This window comes from Triticum dicoccoides, chromosome 4B (assembly GCF_002162155.2).
Source record: "Triticum dicoccoides isolate Atlit2015 ecotype Zavitan chromosome 4B, WEW_v2.0, whole genome shotgun sequence".
In the NCBI taxonomy this organism is placed as follows: Eukaryota; Viridiplantae; Streptophyta; class Magnoliopsida; order Poales; family Poaceae; genus Triticum; species Triticum dicoccoides.
Genome location: NC_041387.1, coordinates 681,152,880 through 681,167,045, shown reverse-complemented (window position 1 = coordinate 681,167,045; position 14,166 = coordinate 681,152,880). Strand labels below are relative to the sequence as shown.

Below are 14,166 nucleotides of genomic sequence, written 5' to 3'. Positions count from 1 at the left end.
AGAACCGATCTAGCGCCAAACGGATGGCGCCTCCGCGTTCAACACACGTACAGCCCGAGGACGTCTCCTCCTTCTTAATCCAGCAAGGGGAGAGGATAAGTTGAGGGAGAACTCCGACAGCATGACGACATGGTGTTGGTGGAGCTCGTGGTTCTCCAGCAGGGCTTCGCCAAGCACCACGGAGTAGGAGGAAGAGTTGGAGGAGTGAGGGGCTGCGCCAAAAGCAAGGGTGCTGCAGCCCTCCCACCCCCCCTCTATTTATAGGGTGAAGGGGAGAGGGGGCCGTCCCCTCTAGATCCCAACTAGAGGGGGGGGGCGGCGGCCAGGAGGGGGAAACTTGCCCCCCAAGCAAGGTGGAGGCGCCCCCCTCCCCTAGGGTTTCCAACCCTAGGCGCCTTGGGCCCTTGGGGAGGGGCGCACCAGCCCACTAAGGGATGGTTCCCTCCCATATTCAGCCCATCATGTCCCCCGGGGCAGGTGGCCCCACCCGGTGGACCTTCGGACACCTTTCGGTGGTCTCGGTACAATACTGATAACCCCCGAAACTATTCCGGTGACTGAAACTGGACTTCCCATATATAAATCTTCACCTCCGGACCATTCTGAAACTCCTCGTGACGTCCGGGATCTCATCCGGGACTCCGAACGACACTCGTTAACCACATACTATTTCCCATAACAACTCTAGCGTCACCGAACCTTAAGTGTGTAGACCCTACGAGTTCGGGAACCATGCAGACATGACCGAGACATCTCTCCGGCCAATAACCAACAGCGATATCTGGATACCCATGTTGGCTCCCACATGTTCCACGATGATCTCATCGGATGAACCACAATGTCGAGGATTCAAGCAATCCCGTATACAATTCCCTTTGTCAATTGGTATATTACTTGCCCGAGATTCGATCGTCGGTATCCCAATACCTCGTTCAATCTCGTTACCGGCAAGTCACTTTACTCGTTCCATAATGCATGATCCCGTGACTAACTACTTAGTCACATTGAGCTCATTATGATGATGCATTACCGAGTGGGCCCAGAGATACCTCTCCATCATACGGAGTGACAAATCCCAGTCTTGATTCGTGCCAACCCAACAGACACTTTCGGAGATACCTGTAGTGCACCTTTATAGCCACCCAGTTATGTTGTGATGTTTGGTACACCCAAAGCATTCCTACGGTATCCGGGAGTTGCACAATCTCATGGTCTAAGGAAATGATACTTGACATTAGAAAAGCTCTTAGCAAATGAACTATACGATCTTGTGCTATGCCTAGGATTGGGTCTTGTCCATCACATCATTCTCCTAATGATGTGATCCCGTTATCAATGACATCCTATGTCCATGGTCAGGAAACCATAACCATCTATTGATCAACGAGCTTGTCAACTAGAGGCTCACTAGGGACATGTTGTGGTCTATGTATTCACACATGTATTACGGTTTCCAGTTAATACAATTATAGCATGAACAATAGACAAATATCATGAACAAGGAAATATAATAATAAGCATTTTATTATTGCCTCTAGGGCATATTTCCAACAAGAAGCTTTCGGGACGAGACTCCGCCGCAACAGGCGGAACCTTGGCGGAACTAATCTAGGGCTCCGACAGAGCCGTTCTGTCAGGGAAACTTCCCTCTGGGAGGGGGAAATCATCACCATCGATCCTCCCAGCGGGAGAGGGTCAATCTTCATCAACATCTTCACCAGCACCATCTCCTCTCAAACCCTAGTTCATCTCTTGTATCCAATTCTTGTCTCATAGCCTGGGATTGGTACCAGTGGGTTGCTAGTAGTGTTGATTACTCCTTGTAGTTGATGCTAGTTGGTTTATTTGGTGGAAGATCATATGTTCAGATCCTATATGCATATTAATACCCCTCTGATTATGAACATGAATATGCTTTGTGAGTAATTACATTTGTTCCTGAGGACATGGGAGAAGTCTTGCTATTAGTAGTCATGTGAATTTTTTATTCGTTCGATATTTTGATGAGATGTATGTTGTTTCTCCTCTAGTGGTGTTATGTGAACGTCGACTACATGACACTTCACCATTATTTGGGCCTACAGGAAGGCATTGGGAAGTAATAAGTAGATGATGGGTTGGTAGAGTGACAGAAGCTTAAACCCTAGTTTATGCATTGCTTCGTAAGCGGCTGATTTGGATCCATATGTTTCATGCTATGGTTAGGTTTACCTTAATACTTCTTTTGTTGTTGCGGATGCTTGCAAGAGTAGTTAATCATAAGTGGGATGCTTGTCCAAGTAAGGGCAGCACCCAAGCACCAGTCCACCCACATATCAGATTATCAAAGTAACGAACGCGAATCATGTGAACGTGATGAAAACTAGTTTGACGATAATTCCCATGTGTCCTCGGGAGCGTTTTCCTTCATATAAGAAATTTTCCAGGCTTCTCCTTTGCTACAAAAAGGATTGGGCCACCTTGCTGCGCTTTATTTACATTTATTACTCGTTACTTGTTACCAATTAACTTATCACAAAACTATTTGTTACCTATAATTTCAGTGCTTGCAGAGAATACCTTACTGAAAACCGCTTATCATTTCTTTCTGCTCATCGTTGGGTTTGACACTCTTACTTATCGAAAGGACTATGATAGATCCCCTATACTTGTGGGTCATCAATGATGTGCTGGCATATGTGTCGCTTATCAAATGTAGTCACAGATAGATATATTTAGCTGGAAAATAGTTTCAAGCTTGCTGCGTTCAGATTGCAACAGTCTTCACATGGAAACATACAAATACCCCATAATGGTTAGCAAAAAAGCACAAATATTTTATTGTATTCACATGTCTCATGACGCTACTGAATGCACTAATGTCTGTTGTACAAGCGGAGACGTATGAAGCCCACGTTGCATCGGAACCTATCAATTTACAAGACAATGTCCAAGAAATTATTGGTACTGTTGAGTGCAAGATATCAGACACGTCGAGCTCCCCAAAGGATCCCGACACCCCGAGCTCCCCAAAAAAGCAGAGAGCACGTGGACGCCCGAGGAAGCTTGTTGATGAAGTGCAAGCTAAAAAACAAAAACTATGGAAGAGCTCATAGTGAAATTTGATAGCAAGACCATTACTAAACAAGTGTCTTCTTTGATATCAAGAAGATCACGTAAGCCATCACAAGCTATATTGAGCCCATTCAAGTTAACCAAATGGTAGTTTAGGTACCAACTGGGTAGCACGGTAGTTAGCACTACTTTTGATACATTTTTCATTTACGATTTGGTGATTGAACTTTATCAAACGTGCATCAACGAGCGGTGAAATATGGCTTAACACCAGCTAAGACCGTAAAAAGTAGGGTATGATAACATACCTCAATATAGAAATCTCTTCTGTCGCAGTACATTCTTTTGGCAATCACCACTACAAGAAATATGTCAACTAGTGACCTTCTGTCAGTGACCCTAGAAGAATTGGTCATAGATCTATGACCATTTGAGACCAATTGGTCAAAAGATATTCGGGGGGCTCCAAACCCTAAACCATTGCGACCATTTTGGTCAGAAAGGTCATAATTTCCTTACACGAAATGGTCATAAAGCAAACAACGCTAGTCCACTGCCTTATTTCTAGTTGTTAACGACCAATATAGATGGTCATAGCCTTGCAAATTGTGGTGGGTTGCGATGACTAGGCGCCATCTCATCAGTTTTGCCTATGTGTCATGTCCATGTGTCAATTTTTGCCCTAGGTTGTGAAGCAACCTATATCTCTGTTATTCCAAAAATTCCCAAAACATTCTCATAAATTGGTTGGATCATATCTTCATCAAATATGTCAAAAACCTTTCTTGCCTAGTTCAAAAATAATTCAACAATATTCATTTTCCTATTCTGTTCAGAGCAGCACTTTGTGAAGGAAGTACCACTTTGGCATGTCCAAATAGTATCCATTTTCTACAGTCCTTTCCTATGCCCAAATAACCATCCTCCACCAAATGCCAGCTCAATCCATTCATTATTTTGAGCCCAGCTTCAACATTCGTATTTATGTCCAGTGTGGTACTTTGCAAAGCAAGTACCACCTAGGCTCCTCCTTTTGAGCTAAAAATTTGTGAAGACGGTCTTCTTAGTAACGGATCATTCTCAGACAAAACTCATGCCCATTAGAATTGTACATTTCCCATACCGCTAATCAAACACTTGACTGCTAATTCATGTTTGAGCATCGATCGGTCTCCTCGTGAGAAACATATGTTGTAAGTTTCTTCCTAGGACCTACCTGGGGAGTGCCCAACCCACCAGACATGCCTAGGCCGCCCAGAACACATGGCAACGCCACGGTCACGCGGTGACCATGCGGTGGGCATGCGAGTTTACGCGCTCTAGAGTTGGGGCCCTCGGCCACCGCCCAAACCTCGACGTATCGCCACCAAACCATGTATTTATGATTAAATAGGTACTTATGTAACTAGAAATGATTTTTGGAAAAAATAAATAGCAAACTATGAGGCAGCTACAGTTCAAATTTGACCCGCTTCAAGCTGAATCGTCGGAAATTTGTCTTTTTCACGAGAGGTGGATCAAAACTTTTTACACCCAACCATTTTGTCAATTGTGCATTAAATATGTCCTAGTATTTTATAAAATTGATTTGCTCCAATTTTGCAACAATTATTTGGGAGGTCCTTCACAAAAAAACCTCCTTTTGGGCACTCGAAAAATGGAAAATGGTTTTTTCGTCCAAAGAAAATAAAAACTTCCTTAGGCAACATTGTTTTCCATTCCAATATGCACCCTTGTGCACAATATGAGATAATTTGAACAAACTATGCCATGAATGTGGCCATAAGATTGATCATTTGGCTTGAAACCCATTGATCTCCACACGTGATAGCTCGTTTCTGAGAACACTTTTTTAAAATAATTTCCGTATTACAAGTTTGTTATTTTTCCTGGGAACTTGGCCACATATAATGACACAACACGAAGGTTTCCCAATTTTCTGATTTTTTTGAATTTTTTATGCCCATTCCAAATTGCGGTCAAAACGGCGGGAATGACCGTTCCTAGCTAGTGGTTGAATCTTGGAATTTTTTTGGTGTTTCTCTGATTAAATCGGTACTTATGTACCTAGAAATGATTTTTGGAAAAAATATATAGAAAACTATGAGGCAGGTGCAGTTCAAATTTGACCCGCTTCCAACTGAATCGAAGGAAGTTTGTCTTTTTCATGAGAGGTGGATAAAAACTTTTACACCCAACCATTTTGTCAATTGTGCATTAAATTTGTCCTAGTATTTTAGAAAATTGATTTGGTCCAATTTTGCAACAATTATTTGGGAGGTCCTTCACAAAAGAAACTCCTTTTGGGCACTCGAAAAATGGAAAATGGTTTTTTCGTCCAAAGAAAATGAAAACTTCCTTAGGCAACATTGTTTGCCATTCCAATATGCACCCTTGTGCACAATATGAGATTATTTGAACAAACTATGCCATGAATGTGGCCATAAGATTGATCATTTGGCTTGAAATCCATTGATGTCAACACATGATAGCTCGTTTCTGAGAACACCTTTTTAAAATAATTTCTGTATAACAAGATTATTATTTTTCCTGGTAACTTCGCCACATATAATGACACAATGGAAAGCTTTTCTAATTTTTTGATTTTTTTGAATTTTTTATGCCCGTTTCAAAATGCAGTCAAAACTGCGGGAATGACCGTTCCTAGCTAGTGGTTGAATCTTGGAATTTTTTTGGTGTTTCTCTTATTAAATAGATACTTTTGTACCTACAAATGGTTTTTGGAAAAAATAAATAGCAAACTATGAGGCAGCCACAGTTCAAATTTGACCCGCTTCCAGCTGAAACGGCAGAAATTTGTCTTGGATCAAAACTATTTACACCCAACCATTTTGTCAATTGTGCATTAAATATGTCCTAGTATTTTAGAAAATTGATTTGGTCCAATTTTGCAACAATTATTTGGTAGGTTCTTCACAAAAAACTGTATTTGGGGCACTCGAAATATGAAATGATTTTTTCTTCCAAAGAAAATGAAAACTTCCTTAGGTAACATTGTTTGCCATTCCAATATTCACCATTGTGCACAATATGATATCATTTCAACAAACTATGCCATGAATGTGGCCACAAGATTGATCATTTCGCTTGAAAGCCGTTGATCTCCACATATGATAGCTCGTTTCTGAGAACACTTTTTTTGAATAATTATCTTATTACAAGTTTATTATTTTTCCTGGTAACTTGGACACATATAATGACACAATGCGAAGGTTTTCCATTTTTTTGATTTTTTTTTGAATTTTTTATGCCCGTTTCAAAATATGGTCAAAACCACCGGCTTGACCGCTCGTAGCTAGTGGTTGAATTTTGGAAATTTTTTGGTGTTTCTCTAATTAAATAGATACTTTTGTAACTATTAATGATTTTTGGGAAAAATATAGAGCAAACTACGAGGCAGCTGCAATTCAAATTTGACCCGCTTCCAACTGAATCGGCAGAAATTTGTCTTTTTAGAGGTGGATCAAAGCTTGTGACACCCAACCATTTGGTCAATTGTTCATTAAATATGGCCTAGTATTTTACAAAAACGATTTGGTCCAAATTTGCAACAATTATTTGGTAGGTTCTTCACAAAAAAACTCATTTTGGGCACTCGAAAAATGGAAAATTATTTTTTCGTCCAAAGAAAATGAAAACTTCCTTAGGCAACATTGTGTGCCATTCCAATATGCACCCTTGTGCACAATATGAAATCATTGTGTGCCATTCCAATATGCACCCTTGTGCACAATAAACCAAAAGCTGGCTTGACCCGCAACATTCTGATTTAAACCATCGTGTTCATTCATTCATGTTTGCTTGCTTGCTTGCAGTTGCATTGACATTGGGAGAAAGCACCTTTGTCGACGGAGGAGTGGTGGCGGCAGCAAGAACTCTACAGACATGGTCGGACGGTGACCTTCCTGGTCGGGCGGTGACCTTCCTGTCAACCTGAACAGCCACAACACCACGCGCGTCTCCGGTGGCAAGGAGGCACAGCAGCACGTCCTCCTCGGTGGCGGCGTAGCAGGCACCCTCTGCTCTGAGGAGGAGGGCGAGATAGTGTCGCTCAAGAACTACATGAAATGGATTGTACTTCAGGGAGATCGGCGTCGGCACGCCGCCCCAGAATTTCACCTTCATCTCGGTGCATCCTCCTCCTCGGTGTTGCTGATGCCTTTTTTGTTCTTAGGATTAAGATGGTTTGGCTGTTTGTGAGACTGTGACACAGGGGATTGACGTTGTTTTTGGTGCTTTGTTGGTGCAGATTGCGTGCTACCTCCACTCACGCTATAAGGCGGGGGCGTCCAGCACCTGCAAGAAGAATGGTTGGCGTCCGGAAACTGCTCTCACCACCATGCTAGTGATTGTGCTTTACAGTAGTTGACATGCTCTATTCCTGTCTATTTTGCTTGTTGTCAAAGATGGTGTGTATTCTACACACCCCTCTATGATTTATGCACTTCACATGCATTTCCCCATCACCCACAAATTGTAACATGCTAGTTGTATGTGCTACTGCAATTCGTGCACTTGATTTCAAATCGTTCTCTGCTCAGTGTGTGCACGTGTGTTAATGATGGATTGGCTAGTCAAATGATGCTATAACAACATATTCCTGAGATTCTCTTTGAGGAATACAAAATCAAGGTTTTAAAGACTGATGGCCAGCATGTCTAATGTTTGTTTTCTTCTATACACTTGCTCCTTCCAGTAGGCATTGCAAGTGATGTGTTCAAGTGTAGTCCTCTAGTCACATTTTTTAACCAGTACCATATGATTGTAGCATACTTCTAGTTTTAGTCATTTAACATCTTAATTTACCTAGAATGATGAAGTAGTTGCACTTGGAAGATGGGCTGAGCAAATGATGATTCATATGATTATTCTGATACATTTGATGTTCAAAATCGAGCTTTTTAAACCTGATACTCAGCCCATCACAAATCAGTCATCTGCTACTCTTGTTGTGCTGTAGTTTCTATGATGATTTGAAAGTAAACAGAGTGTAACTATGTTATCCTGTTTCGGTAAAATGGGTACCAATACCTAGGATCGGTTTGAGATGCGGGTGCACAAGAGGGCGTTCGACCTTGTCAACCAGAAGGTATCCTGAACATTCTTAGATTGCTTTTATCGCCAAGCCACACAGATCATCTAGTTAGATAGAATCCTCTATGCTAGGGTGATGAATGAACGAACAAACAATAATAGGAACATGGGCACCAGGTTTTAGAGGGCTTGTGATTTTGTGGTTGCAGCAAGCCCGCCTTGTAGGCCCGATGAGTTATCCTGTGTATTTTATCTTGCTAGATGAGTTATCCAGCAATACTAGTGCATAGTAGAAAATTATCATAGATCCTCGCTGTAACCTGCTTTTGTGATTGTGACTTTGGCCCGCATGATTTCCTGGGGATTTGGTACCAGACTAGAGGAAGAGGCTTGACAATTTCTTGCTGTTTCAGTCAAGTGCTTTATAGATAGTTATCTCATATGCATTTTCCATTCCTAATGGTGCTTTTTAATTTCCTTGCCAGGCCAAATAAAGATGTTGTTCTTGGTGGAGTTGCACTTGAGGATGAGCACAGAGAGAAATTTAATCAAATCCAAAAGGTAGGTTCTTTGTTCTTATTAGATGTTGGCAGATTCTATTTGTTGTGCATATGCCAAGTGTGTCTACCTGATTGTAAACATAACTGCAATACTGTATATATGTTGACAGTCTGGTAAAAACAAACTTGTTGTGGCTGGGTTTATGGATCTTAAAAAAATCATCTATGCTTTCCTTACTCATACAAAACGCCCAGCTGTTGTTCTTGTTAATACAAGTGTGCATACCATCGGCACCTTCACCAAACAGAAAAGGCTCTAGCCACATATTCCTCTTTACTGAAAACTCATTGTTCTTTTCTAAACTATTGCAAAAAGCGAGCAGTGGTACTGATTATATAAATTTTGTATTGTCTTGGTAGCTTCACTCGTGTCTGCCACTGATTGGTTTCTGCTTAACCCATGTGTAGAGGGAGTACTAAACAACAGGATTTCAATCACCTTGTATACACTAGCAGCTTGCTTACACAATTGTCACTTTTGCTTGTGGTAGCCATTATGTGGCCGAATCATGTCTGTGTCTACTAATCATCAGTTAATAGTATTTGGCTTCTTTGTGATGGTTTGGGACTATTTTACGGTGATGTGGATATACTTTCTGATTTAAAGTTACTAATCTATGGTCTGGTGTCATATTATGGTCTAATATTTTTTGTTTTGACTTTTTTTCTGGTGCGAGGAAATCTGTGAGTAGACGTCAACAATGCCTACTTGTTTGGCTGCTACATTGATGCATGCGCCGGTCAAGCAAGCACACATGCATATAAGTACATGTTAGGATAGTAGCAGATATTCCCTCTGTTCCTGCTATATTCTTGTGTGAGTGTATTTTTGAGAGATGTGTTATGTAAACCTGGGAGATGTGTTATGTTATGTGATATGATGGATGATTTGAATTCGACATGGAGTTTTCCTGATTTGAATATGAAACAACTTTGTCCAAACATTTCTTTCAGAATCTGAGATCTAATGTTGGACAAATAATTGGGCTGGAAAAGGCAACAACCCAACAAGCATTGGACTGTTTAAAAAGCGAAACAAAAAACCTTAGAAAATAAAAAAAATACTGAAAAAAGGCCGAGGCCCCCTAGTATGGAAGAACCTAAGAAAAAGGCTGAATTGTGGGGTATGGCCCATGCTGAAATTAATAGGAAAAAAATAAAAGGCTGAATTGTTGGGCTCGGCCCATCTAAAACACCTAATCGGACCGGGCTGAATCTTGTCAGTGACCTTTTGAATTGGTCGTAATTTTGCCATGTCGGATCCGACGTGGCCTGGGTAGACATCCAGTGACCAAAACAAAAGGTCATGGGTTCAACGACCTTCTATTTTGGTCGTAAACGTCTACCACCTTCTCATGGAGAAGGTCGTTAATTTCAGTTTACGACCGCCAGCTTTTGACCTTCTGTTTGTCACAAAAAGGTCGCAAATGAAAAACAATGACCATTCAGTGACCAATAGTCAAGGTCATAAGTTGACATATTTCTTGTAGTGCACGAACATTATATAATTTTGGCAATTAGGGATACTTGCTCAGTTCATTTGGTTGAACTGCCAATAGGTCATTCTTCCAATCATTTGCATGATGTACTTTTGGCAATATATTATACAACCTAAGTGCATGTCAAAAAATAGCAATAGGTACTTTTGGCAATCATGTGCATGCTACATTTCTGGCAATTACTAATGCATGCTCATTTGTTTTGCTTCAAATGGCAGTATGTACTCCTGGCAAACATTTGTGTGTTCTACTTTTCGCAGCTATTAATACAAGATCATTTATAATGGTTTAACTCTCCATAGAAATAACTTGGATGTCATTATTTCTAAACATACCAAATTCAGTGCAAGATATAGCATTAGCATCTTCAGTTAGAGTCATAACATATATGTACCATATATCACCATAGTGGAGGTATTAGGCAAGGTTGACCGCAATGCACTTATTAGTAGAGGGTAGGTGCTTACAAGATAAACAATAGTTTAATGAAGCAACGACGCTTATTAGTACAGGGTAGACGCTTAATTAGGCGCCTATCATGTACAAACTGGCACTGCTGCTTCTGAAAACCATTATTAATATTGTTAGCATGTACCTAAGCACGTAGCATTGGAAGTTGGCCATTACCAGAAATGAACAATGTACTACCAAACACTTAAACATAGCATGTTAAACACTCGCAACCCAAAAGATAAACCGTCGCATAGGTTCAAGCAGTACGGTGGGGCAGAAGTATCACATGAAAACTATAACATAAAAATAGTCTTAACTAGGGTGGGCCAGCAGTAACAACCAAGTAGCGCATCAGATCCTCGGCATCTTGGTCGGACGAGGAGGCCTCGGGAGGTAGAATGGCAGATGCCCCTTCGCGTACTTCTTGAGGAAGGCACCAAAAGCGGCATGTTCAGCCTGGATGTGGGGCTTGCGGTTCCGAGGCTGTCGTAGTCGCTCTTGATTCTCGCGCAGCAGAAGGGGTAGGCTATGTTGACGTAGAGCCTGTCGGAGCCGCTGCGGTATGGGATTTCCCCATTCCGCAGCCTCCTGAGGACGTAACGGCTCTTGCTGTCCCTGCTCTCCTTACTATCATCCACGTCTTCGTCATCTTCCTGTGTGTTAGTTGATCGACAGCTATGTCAGATTAGGAATACAGAAATGTAGCATTTCATAAGAGTCTCAAGTACATTCCGAAAGTAGGAACACAAAAATATGATCAATCAGATGATTCACACAACATGTACCTCATGTATTGCAATATATGTTTATGTATTATTTGTTATCTTTCTTGTTCTTTTTTCTTTGCTTTGCATGCGTACCTATTCTCCCCTGTAAAGAAGTACTCCTATTTGTACAATCTAAGTTGACAATTAACTAAAGGGTTCAGGTTTTAGGGTATGAACAAATCATATTACTGCGTTCAAGCACATATTTTATTTCATACTGAAAATAGATAATTCCAAAAATAGGATCATTTCTTGCCATTTCTTGCAACAATATTTTGTAGGATCTGGTTCTATCATAAAGAGATACCAGACAATATCTAATTTAATTATATTCAAACTAGATGAGTACATACTACAAAGTAAAACTACCGCATCAACAAAGAAAAGATTGCCCTCACTTGATATTTTGAAGACAACAAATCATATGAATCATGTCATGAATTATTTATAAAAAGAGAAATTTTTGACTGAGGTACATCGGTGCGTACATAAGAAAATCTGCAATGAATTACTGACTGCAATCAGTAAACGTCTTCACAATATAGCTGTAAGGCTTCATGATTTTCATCAAATAAACTAGTTTTTCTGACAACTAAATAAATGTACTATTTACTAGGTCTCAACAGATTTGGCAATCAGATTGAAAATAAGATGCATAGTCCACCTCATTATATGGAAATCATGAAGCAGATAGAAAAAGTTTGAATTGTTAAGGTATAAAAGATTCTATAAGAAAGGAGAAAATGTGGTATCAGCTTTGTGCATATGGAGCATTATGATTACGCTTAGTAATGAAAAATTCTATATAGTAAGAATGCAATAGAAAATCTTTTTGCTAGAAATGTACTGTTGCATGGACTTGGCATGCATGATTACTAATGTGGCATAGTTTCATGGATTGATTTGTGCAAGAGAAGAACTAATCCATGTTTGTTGCTAATGGCAGGCAGTGGCCGTAAATTGTTACTGCATGCAACAGTACTGACCAGATGCATAACTCGATGATGTGGCCCAGTTTCATGCATACCAAAACCAGATAACGGTTTTCCACTATTGAAGAACGGAGCATGGTTTCATGAATAGCAAAACCAGATAGGGTTGCACAATTGAGGAACATAGCATAGTTGTAACAGGGGTTCTACTGATTTAAACTCTCATCATTGATAGTATTGTTCGTTACTATAGCGAGGCACACATGCATTGGGTGTGAAAGCAACAGTTAATGTCAATTATTTCAGATGCACTTTAGACTGCTATGCTACTGTAGCAATGGATTTTTTGTGTGTGTTTTCTTTAATAAAGTGATAATGTTTGTGCATAATATGCATTCAGATTCACAAAGTTCAAAGCATTAGCAATTCATTTAGAAGAAAAGAGTTTGCGCTGTTAAAGTATCCAAGATTCTATAACAATGGAGAAACATGGTGCTATGAGGTTGTTTGTGCATAGGTAGCATTGTGCTTAAGCTTACACATGGAATATTCTAGATAGTACGCATGCCTGGAATTTTTGTTTTGTACTAGTAAATAAGATATCGAATGGCCAACAATGCTGGGATTTACCATCTGTCCGCCGTTGGATTGGCTTCATCCAACAGCAAATATTCAAAGTTGTTTCCAAAGTACATGTTTTAAAAGTTACCATTTATAGAAGCTCAAGCACCATTGATAAATATTTACTGTTGCATGTCAACTTTTCAAGTTCTAGATATTAGTCATTGATCCTCTTGTTGACTGTCATGAAATAAACAAATTTGTAGGAAATTTTCCATCCACTCAAACCTATCTGAAAGAATCCTACGTTTTTAGTATGCACAATCAAACACTCATACAATCCTGTAGGATCCAAGATGACATGCCACTCTAATCCCACGTTTTCCCTATTCCTACGTTTTGGAAATCATACGAATCAAAGAGGTGATACCTAACAAATACACCATTTCCTACAGCAGAACTAATTCATAATCAGTTTCTAAATCATATTCTTACTCATCTTCATAAAATAATTGCACGCACAGGGGGATTTTAGGCCTACATGACTACTGTTCCATGCCAGGTTTCAGATTGAAGGGATTTCCTTCCAAATGTATGAAACAACTAGTATTAATCCTAACCCTAAGGGAGAGATCAAGAAACATAACCTATCTGGATGAAATCTAATGCGTGCTGCATGCAATTTAGGAGAAAACCCCATGGGAGAAAACCCCAAAAACAAAGTAGGAGAATAGAATAGAACAGAGTAGTACCTCCGAGAGCTCGTCGTCGACCTCCTCGTCGAACTCGACGACCTTGTCCTACACTTCCTGAGCGTCACGCTCGGCCTCCTCGTAGTACTTGTCGATGAGCTCGTACTACCCGCGCTTCCACTTGGCCCTCTGCTCCTCCAGATCCACCGCCACCTCCTCCTCCACCTGCTCCCCGGCCGCAGGCTCGACCGCTGCGACGGCGGCCGGAACAGTCACGGCAGATGGTGCACCGCCTCCCGTCACCGCGACGGCGCCGTCGGCCACGCCAACCGCGGCGGCAATGACCATAGCAGGCTTCTCCACTGCTTCTACCGCTGCATCCTTCTCCACCGCCGTGTCTTCACGGTCGGCCTTCATCTTCCGACGACGAAGGGCAAGGGAGGTGGTTGTTGGCTCGTAGGCGGTAGGGTTCGAGGTGAGAGGAGAAGGGTTTTGCTGATTTGGGGAAGAAAAGCAGCAGGGGTGGGGGAGTGGGGGAGAGGGGGGTAGGGGAGGCGGCTTTATTTGGCGTGTGGGTGGATGTTTGGAGTTAG

At 41.1% G+C, this 14,166-nt stretch overlaps 2 non-coding genes across 2 annotated transcripts; both read left to right on the top strand.

Moving 5' to 3' along the window:
* The first annotated feature begins 7,648 nt into the window (after nucleotides 1–7,648).
* LOC119296434 lies at nucleotides 7,649–7,726 on the top strand. Its single transcript, XR_005145206.1, has one exon. It is a non-coding gene; the product is annotated as a small nucleolar RNA SNORD36 (small nucleolar RNA).
* Nucleotides 7,727–7,918: 192 nt separating this feature from the next.
* On the top strand, nucleotides 7,919–7,992 carry LOC119296433. Its single transcript, XR_005145205.1, has one exon. It is a non-coding gene; the product is annotated as a small nucleolar RNA SNORD36 (small nucleolar RNA).
* Nucleotides 7,993–14,166: the final 6,174 nt, after the last annotated feature.